Here is a 12462-nt window from a genome sequence, read left to right as displayed (position 1 = left end):
CGGGATGCTAGGCTCCACGTCTCCAAGGAGTGATGGGGCTGTCAATTGGAGTAGGAGTAAGTTACTCAAGAAGTGAAAATGTATCATCAATCATCATAATGAAAAGTGCACACGCTTCTCGACTTACAGTGAGGTTACATCCTGATAGCCCACCACAAGTTGAAAGCATCACAAGCTGCATTTAACACAGCTAATCTTCTGGACTTCATAGCTTAGCAACTGGACACTACTGTAGTGGCCTTTTCCCTTCCATATGGCATGTACGACTGCCAGGGAGCTACAGCTAGCTGCCACTGTCTGGCATTGTGAGAATAACATCTTGCATATCATTGATTTGAGAAAACTTCAAAATTCAAAATGTCAAGTGTTTCCTAATGAGAAATATTGCTTTCGCACCATCATAAGGTAAAGCATGGTGAATTGAACCCTGGTAAATTGGGGACAGTTGGCAAACCTCTTTCCCAGAGCACCTGTCAAGGTCCTTCTGCTTTGCATTATGCTGTGCTGCCATCTTCTGGCCATCCAAGAAAATGCAGAAGGAAGCTTGACCACAGATGGTCAGAACTCAATTAAGCACAAATAAGCCACTGCTCCTTGTTTCTGAAACTTCTAGACTTCACCTGTTCTTAGTTATTTGCTTCTCTAGACTTAACCTGCTTCACCAGTGGTTATTTCTTAAACTCTCCATACTTAAACCACTTCACCTGCTCTTATTTAACCTCCAATTATCTTTCTCCCATAAATATTTCTGAGCCCTACTCTTGGAGAGGCAATATGAGACTTGGGGCACCCATGTTCTCGCTCTTGATTGCCTGGTGAATAAACTCTCACTTGCAAAATTTGTTTCAGTAACTGACGAACTGTGCAGTGGGCAAAATGAGCCTCATTTAGTAACAATTTGGCAAATCAGCCAGGAGCCAATCCAGAGGGGACTTTTTCCACAGTTTCTCAGCTCCTTGCCAGTAGACAGAACTACAAATGAATTGCAGCAGCTGCTTGGGCTGTCTGTCCCGGAGATTATCTCCAGCAGGGTGCTCTCACAAACATAATTTCATTTTTGCAATTTAGAAACAGTTTGTGGGTTTGGAAGACATCTTATTTGGTGAGTACAGGTACCTGGAGTCCTAATTCTTCTTTGCTCTGGTTTGGCCTTCATTGTGAAGGTTTTGGTTCGAAAATGCCCTATATTTGACTCATGAAAGGAAGTCTTGGTTTATCCTTCATTGAGAGGGTCTGGAGTTAGGGAACACATGATAATAGGGGAAAATTAGGGAATCTTTGCTCAAAGAAATTCTCTTGGTTTTGTTTGATTTCTGAGACTCGGTTTGGGCTGCAGCATAAATTACGTAAGTATACACTTCTGACCAGCCATGACTGAATTGGGAAGAAATAGGTCATGTTAATTCAATTCCCATATGCAACCTGTTGGGACATATTTTCCAAACTGGGTGATTTTCAGCTACAGCCTTGTCCCAGTACTCTTGAAATCAGGAGAGAAATGGCCTGAAAATGGGTCACGGAGATAGAATTTGATTCAAGCTCATCCAGCTAAACTGCCCCCTGAATTGCTGAAGCTTTGTGGTGAGGGTTCCCGGAGCCACACCACTCCTGTTTTGTAGGGATCTCTCCTGCATTCTTTATCATATTGTGACATTTTCTGGTGACTTCTACAGGCTGAGTTTAATATTTTGTCTTTTTTTTTAAATTTTTTTTTATTTTTTTATTGGTTATTCAAAACAATACAAAGATTTCAGAATCACATCGGTTACACATCCACATTTTTACATAATACCATAATAGTAACTGTTGTATTCTGCTACCTTTCCTATCCTCTACTATCCCCCCTCCCCTCCCCTCCCATCTTCTCTCTCTACTCCATCTACTGTAATTCATTTCTCTCCTTATTTTTTTCCCATTCCCCTCACAAACTCTTATATGTAATTTTGTATAACAATGAGGGTCTCCTTCCATTTCCAAGCAATTTCCCTTTTCTCTCCCTTTCCCTCCCACTTCATGACTCTGCTTAATGTTAATCTTTTCCTCCTGCTCTTCCTCCCTGCTCTGTTCTTGGTTGCTCTCATTATATCAAAGAAGACATTTGGCATTTGTTTTTTAGGGATTGGCTAGCTTCACTTAGCATAATCTGCTCTAGTGCCATCCATTTCCCTGCAAATTCCATGATTTTGTCATTTCTTAGTGCTGCGTAGTACTCCATTGTGTATAAATGCCACATTTTTTTTTTATCCATTCATCTATTGAGGGGCATCGGGGTTGGTTCCACAGTCTAGCTATTGTGAATTGTGCTGCTATGAACATCGATGTGGCAGTATCCCTGTAGTACGCTCTTTTGAGGTCTTCAGGGAATAGTCCGAGAAGGGCAATAGCTGGGTCAAATGGTGGTTCCATTCCCAGCTTTCCCAGGAATCTCCATACTGCTTTTCATATTGGCCTCACCATTTTGCAGTCCCACCAGCAATGTATAAGAGTACCCTTTTCCCCACATCCTCGCCAGCACTTGTTATTGTTCGACTTCATAATGGCTGCTGAGTTTAATATTTTGTTTGATCAAGATGGCTAATTGAAAAATTTCTTGTGGACATCTTTAAGATAATTTTTTAAATGCAGTTATAAGGTTAACATGAAAAGGGCTTTTAGCTTTGCCTATTTTGGATTGGCTGACTCTGCTTGATAGCTTGCTATTTCATGCAGTTCTGGCAAAAATGTAAACAACTAAGAGTTAACTCAATTTATTTGAAACGGAAGAAAGAAGGGTGATAAAAGGAAAAAAGAGCCTTTAAAATAAAAAAAGAAAAAAAACAAGTTATTATGGGATATGCTTCAACTGAAAATTTTGGTCCACAGCCTACATAGGACCTACAATGAAAAAGGAAAGTTTACCCATATGGATAGGTAACATTAATTCTTATAAATTTGTTTGTAAAATAAAAGTTCTTTCAAAATTCTAACATTTTTCTCCCATACTGGAGACAGTGGTCTGGTGGGCAGGCTTCTGGGCTGTCACTGCCAGGGCCTGGGTTGGATTTTTAATCTTGGAACTGTGATAGTTTTTGGTAAGCCAGATGGAAAACTGTGGCTTCCCCCTGATACTTTCCCTTTTAAAAATCTCATTAAGACAATCCCTGTAACCTCAACACCTGAGACTCTGTGTGGTCCTTTTCCATTCTCCCAGTTCTTTCTGCTTGTCTCATTTATCTGGGTGCATCTTCCAGGTAGGGAAAAGGGGAAATGCTCTGAAACCTAGGTCTAGCAAAGCAATGAGGAGTTTAGTCACAGATTCTGGAATTCTTTCCCTGTAAGATTCTCTTTCTAAAATGACTGAAACCTGTGATAAACTAAAACAGGACGGGAAAGCTTTAAAAAAAGACCCCAAGGAAGCTTTCCCAGGCACTCTCTCTGGCTGCACATGCATAGAAAATGCTCTTTGCCTTATTCATTGAAGGGTTTTGCACCAAAGTCAGGGATGTGATTTGGAAACAAGCTAAGATGGAAGGACTTAAGAAGATTTGCTTAGGGCAGTGGAGGAGGTTATCAGAAGATTTGTAGTCTAAAGGTCTACAAAACCTTTTTGGACATTAGCAAATGAAGAATGTAAATGAAAACTGTAAGAATTTCTTCTGTCTACATTTGATGTATACTTGTGTATGCACGTGTATATCTTTTATGTCTACATGGTACCGAATTGATTTAGAAATAAATGAGCACTCATAAATTAAATCCTAAATGCTTTTAAACAACACAAAACCAATTGCTTTAAATAAGACTTGTTTATTATTGCAGCTGAGTCTTCAGATCAACAAAATACTCAGGTACTTATTTAACTTCTCAGAGATCTTGCTCAGGCTGCCAAACAGCCACATGCTGTGACGAGGGAATAACTTGAGGTGATGGCTGGTTAGATTTTGCTTTAAGATTAAAAATTCCAGGAGTAAATCAGACCATTGTTGCAGGGAAAATGAGACATGTTTTCTTGACTGACGTTATAGAATATCAAGATATGTTTGGGGAAAAAGGTAGACAAAACTAAGGGTTTGGGCAAGTGAAAGGTTTCAAAGTTATAAAAGAGTTTTGGAAAGAATGAATCTTGTGGGAGATTTCATGTATGATCAAGTTGGCAAATGCTGTTGATAGTGTTTTTCTGGAGTCTGAACACAGATATTGAAGGCACATTGGTGTAAAGCTAGTGTTTGATCCCTTGGAGCAGTCATCTGTTCTAGGAGCAGTTATCTGTTCTTGACAGGAAATTGTGAGGTTTTTCTTCACTTTTTAGGCAGCTGGCCTAGAAAACAAAGATTCTATTATTTCTTATACTTTGTGCCTTAAAATTATTTTTCAGCTTGGTTTTATTTAACCAAGTGTTTTAAACCTTTGATATACTGAAAAAAAAATTCTAGAATTAAATTTTTTTGGTGTAGAGGGTTGCTGGAAGTCCAAAAAACACATATTAGACTTTTACTGTATGAATTCCAAAGTTGTATGAGATTCCTAGAAATCTGATATGTCTTGCTCTGTACTGTCAGTACTAAACTGCTTTTTGTCAGTTGTGAACAGTCATCAGATCTCTAACTATGGCTATTGGCACCCACAGTTTTGAGTCTCCTCTAGAGGATCTACAGTGAGGTTCATAAAGGGAACTGCAGTTAAGTTCTCTTGAATATAGCTCTCTGATCTTTGGCAAAAATTAGCCTAATAAAAAAGAAAAAAATATGTTTCTTGGTTATACAGGTTGGATTTGTTTCACTCTTGTCAGTTTTGTCTTGATTATTAATCTTTGTGCTTGCTTCCTATAAAATTCTGCAGAAGTACAACTCCTAACAAAATAATGCTGGTCCAGTGCTTTGAGGCACAACATATAGAATCAAACTTAGAAATGAACTCTAGGTAAGCTTATTCTGGGAAATTCCACTTCTAAACCTCCTTGCTTCTCAAATATGGCTAAAAGGTTTTGACATCAACTCCCAAACATTAGTCATTTCCTCTCCAACTTGGAACTTGATGAGACCAACAACTGAGTCAGGTGTGTTTCAGTGACAAGAGACAGTCAAAGCCTAGCTACAGTAGGGTTGGTTAGCAATGTTCAAAAGGGGGAATGTAAAAGAAATAAATCAAAATGGAATCACTTGTGTCAACCTATCAAAAAAGCAAATAATGCTGGGAAGTTGTGGAGAAAGGGTTCTTATGCATGACTGCCTGATATTAACAGTCACAAAAGACTCTGCCAGAACCACAGCATGCAGGGAGGCCACCACCACCTCAGAATAAAAGCACTTGTAGACAAGGCTATCTGAGTGTTCAACCTCAGACTACTGCCTGTCTTGCTTTGCAGGCTTCTTCTTTTGGCTTTAAAAACTTTCCTTTTCCCATGTAGTGCCTGGTAACAGGGCTGCTCTTGATTACCTGCTCCCAAAGCAAGGGTATGTGCCATCACTCACATGACTTGCTACACTTGTATTAACACTTCAGAAGCAGAAACCTGGCTGAACAATGTCACCAGAAAGGCTAGATGGCTGCAGGGGGTAACCAAGGACTTGCCTATCTGATTTACTTAGATGCTTTCTGGCTTTGACTCCCTCCTGCTCACTGTCTTAAACATCTGGCTCCTTTGAATGTAATACTTAGATGTTACTCTCTGATTCTTGCTTTATTTGTTGGACTGTTTGCCTATCTTAATCTTCTATTTGTTTATGAGTGCTTGTGTGAAATGCAATCAACAAGTTCTATGACCAGGAACCTTCACAGTTAATAAAAATCAACCATGGAAGCGACCATGCAGATGGCAAGAATAAATGGTAGATGCTACTTCATAGTTTTGGATGGCTGGAGCACAGGTTACAAGGGAGGATGCGGCTGAAGATGATGCTGAGGCCCAAATGGCACTAGCAGTATCTTCCTGGGGCCTCCATATTCAGCTCAACACTTTTCATTGTTTATCTTATGTTTTGGTTTGGGGTTCCCCACAAGTTCAATGCAAGAAGGTTCAGAAAAGAAAAAAAAAAAGATTGGTTTATGAGAGCCTTAACCCAATCAGTGACTCAAACACCTGATGGGATTAATTGAGTGGTAGCCAAAGGCAGGTGGGGTGTGGCTGGATGAAGTGGGGCATTGGGGGTGTGGCTTTGGAGTATATATTTTGTATCTGATGTGTGGGAGTTGCTTTTACTCTGCTCTCTGATCATCATGTGAGCTGTTTCCCTCTGCCACACTCTTCTGTCAGGATGTTCAGCCTTACCTTGAGTCCCGAGGAATGGAATCTGCTGTCTATGGATTGAGACCTCTGAAGCCATGAGCCCACAAATAAACTTTTCTTCCTCTGTAACTGTGCTGTTCAGGCTAAAAATAGTCACAATGGTGAAAAAGTTGACTAAAACATCCTATTTACTGTCACAAAACACTGTGATATTGGCATCATTTGTTCAGATAAAGTATGTGTTCCCATAACACTAATAACTCACACATGATTGGAATGATTTCAGTATAATGAAACTGGGTTGGTCCAAACAATTTTTTTTTTCTAGGCAAGGGGAATTGGAAGAACAAGAATAAGATTAGAACTTTCAGCAGGAAATGAGAAAGCCCTCAGCTCAACTGTGGCTTAGACGAGGGCCCTTACTGCTCTATTTTAAGAAAATTAAAAATGAGAGTTCGCCCTGGGGCTCCCTCTCTGGAGAGTCCAGGCTTACAGCAGCCTCTGGCTCATGGCAGATCCACGTGCCTGTCTGTCTGAACTCACTGCAGTTCCTTTGCTAGCTGCATTTTCTTAGTCCTTCCATGATACCATCTCCACCCTATTAGAGTTGAGCTTTCTATTGTTTTTATTAGTGTTCTGCTTGCAAAGCTTCACAGCTTTTGAGAAATCTGCCCAATTTTACTTTCCCCCTGAGTCCTTTATTTTTAGTGTGATTTTTGTAGCACATGAGTTGGTTTTTCAGGACATATATATTGTGCAGTGGGGAATATGTACTATTTTATTTCTCATTATACAGTGGAGGAAACAGAAGCTTAGAAGCAGGTAACTTGCTTCTGTTTGTACAGCTGGTAAGTGGTAAAGCTGGATTTCACAGCTCAAGCTACATTATTTTGTGGGGGCAGATTATGCAGGGTCTTATGTGCCATGTGTTCTGGCATTTAAAAAGTCTGTTATCTCTCAGCAACCAACCCACATTTTTATATATGATCTGTGAGGCTGGGCCGGGGACTTTACAAATTGCGTTTCCAAGACTCTTTTACCAGCTGCTCTACCGGTAGGTTTTGCCAATGGAAGGTAGTAGAAGGAGGCTGGAAAGTGAGAGAAGGGGAAGTGGACTTCCTATTCCTGTGTATGTTTCTCATGGATAAGTGTCTGCCTCCGTGCCCCTTAGCTGCCAGTCCAGTGTGTCCCTGGGCATTTCCTTGGCGGTCAGTGAATGGGCCCTGCCACAGTCCTTCACTGGAGGGGGCTTCGCATCCCTTAACAATCTGGGCCTTGCCTGGATTCTGTCCTTCTGCAGCAGTCTGAGCACCAGCTTTCTGGAGTTTCTTCCAAGAAGACTGAATTTCAGGCCCTCCGAAGCTGCCCCACTTCTTCTGTTCTGGAAACGCCGATGTCTGTTCCCTTTAATGTCCATCCTGGGAGGTGTAGTTGTCTTCTGTTGTGCTTATTCCCTGGGTTGTTGCTGTGGTCCTTTGCTCTTTCACTCTTCTAATGACTTCCTTGTAACAAATCCTCTCTTTAATATGCTGTTTCCCTGAGCAGACCCCAACTGTTACATGCTAATAAACATATAAGGAAATGTGAGTCTTTTCTTAGCAGAAAAGTGACTCTTGCTGCAGATCTTATTTCTTCCATTGGCAGCATGTGACTGTGTTGAGAACTTTTTCTTCCATTAAACACAATATTGTCTTGGCTTCTATGATTTCTATTCTATTCTCATGTTTCTCCTACCTCTCTTGTTACTCTTTCTCAACATCCTATGGGGACTCTTCTTCCCTTCCCTTGGTGTTTCTTAGGGCCTGTTAGACCCTTTTATTTCTTCAGTATACATATTTTCCCTGGAATAGCTTATTCATTTTCATAGCTTTAGTTTCTATTCGTTTTCTTTTGGCACCTGGGATTGAACTCAGGGGTGCTAAACCATTGAGTCACATCCCCAGCCTTTTTTATTTTTTATATTGAGACAGCATTTCACTAAGTTGCTTAGGGCCTTGCACTTGTGGTCCTCCTCCTGGGTTTCTTGGACTACCAGCAAGTGCCATCAAGCTCGATCTGTTACCATTTTCTGATGATGCATGGATTCATGTCTTTCATCAGCTATCTCTCCTAATTCCAGGCCCATTTATCTGATTCCCTCCTGGACATCTTCATTTGAACGGCCCTCTGTGTTCTATTAGAGGGCTCAAACTGTGATACAAGAGACTTTGCTTTAATCCAAACAGTGGCTGGAGAGCCCCTGGTCTGTATCTAAGCCAGAGAATCCCAAACTGAGTAGTATATCATCATCCCTTTCTCCCTCCAGCCTTTCTTTTCCTCTGTGTAGTTAGAGTAAGTGGCCAATCCTAGTATTCATCCAGTTGTCCAAGTCTAAAACAGGGGTGCTTATTTTGATTCCCTCTTCTCCCTCATGTCCCATATACAAATAAGCCCCACATATTAAGTGTCTTCACTCAATTTACTTATTTCTATCATCACAGTCACAACTTCAGTCTAGCCAACCGTAACCTCCAATTACCTCCTTATGAGAATCTCAGCTTCCAATCATGCTGTTCTAAAACTCAGCTTCCACACAGGAGTTAGAATATTTTTCCCCAAATAAAAATCTAATCGGTCTCTTCTCTATTCAAAATTCCTCAATTCTAATTCTACCCTTAGAATAAAGCACAGATTCCCCAGCATGGCTTATTATCCTTTTTATGATCTTATAGTGGGTTCTACTCAGTGAGGGCTCTTTATTTTATGCAAAATAGGTTGCCACTTAAAGGGCTTTCAGTTCTAATTTATCTAGAGGGAAGGAGTCTTAGGAGCAAATATTGCTCTGGAAAGGGTCACTTGGGTCATCTCTTTCCATCTCTTAAGTGTCAGGTGGGCCTGTACCCATTGCCTTGTGTGAAAGCACCGTAGGATGTTTCAAATTCAACAATGACTGCCCCTTGGAAAGCACATGAATGGTCTCCAGGGGGTCCTTGAGTTTACTTGGAACCAAGGGAACACATTTGACTTCTTCCCTTTAGAGTTTTAAGATATTAGAAATTATTTGATAAGTTAGTAGTCTGGGTTGATATAACCTTAGGCAGCAGAAATCACCATGGGAGGGAGGTGAGTTTGGTGCTAAAAGGTTTACGCTGACAAGAGGCAGGAGTGGCTCCCATCAGAAGAGGCTCTAAAGTAGCAGGTGGATGGAATGACTTGTCCTGTGAATGTCCATCTGGCATCTATCTTCACATCAGGGCTTATGTACATGGGTCATTTGGGGTAGGGGTAGATGCTATTTTTTAAGGGTCAATTACTTGGTTTCTTTTCTTCAAAGCTGATTTATTTCTACTTCTGAGGGAGATCAGGCACAGGACTGGCTACATAGCTTAAGAGGCCCTTTGTTCAAAAATTATTAAGAGTTTTAAGATAAGACAGATGTGGTGGTGCACACCTGTAATCCCATTGGCTCGGGAGGCTGAGGCAGGAGGATCATGCATTCAAAGCCAGCCTCAGCAAAAGCCAGTGACACTCAGTGAGACCCTCTAAATAAAACAATTCAGTGAGACCCTCTAAATAAAAATACAAAATAGGGCTGGGGATGTGGCTCAGTGGTCAAGCGCCCCTGAGTTCAATCCCCAGTACCACCCTCCACTTAAAAAAAAATTTTCAATATAACAGCAAACATAAGGGTAATGTGGACTCTTCTGAGGGGGGGGCCCTGTTGACTTTACAAATCCTGCACTCATGAAAATAGCCCTAACCACCTAATTTTACCAGGTGGAGTGTTCACATTGCACACCTTCTAACATGGTGTGGTGAGCCATTTGTCCTTAACAGGAATTTATACCTATTGGAACTCATTGTCTGTAGTATCTCTGTCAGCACCAAATTCTGAGGGCTCATCGAAACTGTGACAATTGAAGCAATATCTGAAATAATGATTCTTTAGACTAAGGGACTCAATTCTTGGAAAGGAAGTGGGACAATGGGTGTCTGATTGCTCTGTTCATTGATCATACTATTACTCTAGTTCTCAGAAGTTGGTGCCCTAAAAGCACTGGAATAGGCTTCCGAGCCTTACCTAGAACACCAGCTCTGGGTCAGCACCATTCAAGGGAAACCAAGATGTGCTAAAGAAACCAATGGCAAATATATAGTACTGTGTCCTCCAAACTAGAATAGATGGATCCAGAAAGCAAGAGATGGAAGTAAGTTCCAGTGACTCCTCTGGGGAATTTGTGCTTTGTGTTCTCACAGCCTCAAGTTCTGTGGGTAGAGGTCCTCGTTCTTATAGGAGTTGGAATGCTCTTCCAGGGCAGGCCCTTTAAGGTCACAATTTTCTGAATTGGAAGTTGCTGCTGCCTGCTGCATGCTTTGGTCTACTCATGCATGTGAACAATCAAACAAAGGAGTTCCAATGGAATGTTTGGAACACACAGAATTTATTGAATTCTCTGGATGTGGAGTTGGCGAGCATTTTTTTCTTTTAAAGGATCAGATAGTAAATATTTTCAGTTTTACAGGCAATATGGTCTCTGTCACAACTGTCAACTCTGATGCTGTAGCAGTCATGTGAAAGCAGACATACACAATACATAAATAATTGAGCAGGGCTCAAAACATCTTATGCACAAAAACAGGTTCTCAGGCTACAATTTAATGACCACTGCTCTAGATTTAACCTCAAGTAACCAAAAATTACAGTGCCTCTAAGAAGATATGAAATACCACCATAAAAATGCAATCAGTCAACTCCAGAATATGGGGCATCGTACAAAACAAATGACCTGTTTTCTTCAAAAGATAAATGATATGAAAACAAAGAAGAACTACTATACATTAAAAAGAGATCTAAGAAGAATATTGATAAAATTCAATATGTAGACCTTCAATTATTGAAAGATTAGATTATCAAAGAAAATTAAGCATAGTTAGATTACATGATGTTCAGGAATTTAACATTTTTGTTGGATGATTTGGTTATGTTAAAATTAAAGTTCTCATCTGTTAGCCTTATAACTCATAAAATACTTTATGTAGTATTGTTCTGGTTTGGATGTGAGGTATACCCCAAAATTTCATGTGCAAAAAAATGCAAGAAGATTTAGAGGAGAAGTGATTGGGGTATGAGAACCTAACCAATCAGTGAATTAATCCCCTGATGGGATTAAATAAGTGGGAACTGAAGGTGGGTAGGGTGCGGCTGGAGGAGGTAGGTCCCTGGGATCCTGCCTTTGAGGTATATATTTTGTATCTGAAGAGTGGAGTCTCTCTCTGCTTCGTGATCATCATGTGAATTGCTTTCCTTTGCCACACCCTTCTGCGATGATGTTCTGCCTTACCTTGAGCCCCAAGGAATGGACCCAGCTATTTATGGACTAAGACCTCTGAAACCATGAGCCCCCAAATAAACTTTTCTTCCTACAAAATTGTTCTTTGCAGCAATGAAAAATCTGACTAAAACAGGTTTTATTATGAAATACATTTATATCTGGAATTTGCATTAACATAGTTCAACAAAAGTAAAAGAAATATGTGTGTATGGTGGTAGGTTGAGGGGAGATAGGTATGATGAAATAAAAATAATGGCAAAAATTGACATTGGTCGAAAGTGGTTTTTAGGTACTTGACCTTTCATTATATTATTTTCTCTGCTTTTTTGTTTAAAAAATACACAATGAAAAATTTAAAATGTAGCAAAACCAATTTAAATTGATTAAAAACTTTGTAGATGTTGTCAGGCCAAATTTTCTGCCAATTTTCTCCTTTCTCCTCCAAGTATTCACCAAATGGAAAACATGTTGCATGCTCAATTCTAAAATTACACAATTCTTGCAACCACCCTAATGAAGTTCACTTTCTCATCTAAACCTTTGGGTAAACAATTCATTCTACTAAGCTGCATTTTCCACCAGGAATTCTTTAATCCTTTTATTGAGCTAAAATATGTTTGCTGAATATAAGAATACATGAGACTCCCCCATCACTTCTCATTGAAAAATTTAGGGATAGAAAAATCCATTTCCTTTTTTCATTTGAATATCAGGCCCATACACTCGATGCACCACACACTACATATAAAATTGTTTTACAGATGGCCACTTCCAACATTAACTTTGAGGACCAGTGCCCAAAAGGCACATGAGCTTACAACCCTCTGAGGTGACACTACCTTCAACATATACAGCTGTCACCACCCATGTTGCACATACTCCAAAGTTCTGTCTCCTGTTGTCTTATGTTATTTTAGATTAGGGAGAGTCTACATCTGTATTATC

The sequence above is a fragment of the Callospermophilus lateralis genome, chromosome 7, assembly GCF_048772815.1.
Source record: "Callospermophilus lateralis isolate mCalLat2 chromosome 7, mCalLat2.hap1, whole genome shotgun sequence".
Lineage (NCBI taxonomy): Eukaryota > Metazoa > Chordata > Mammalia > Rodentia > Sciuridae > Callospermophilus > Callospermophilus lateralis.
This window is presented reverse-complemented; position numbering follows the sequence as displayed.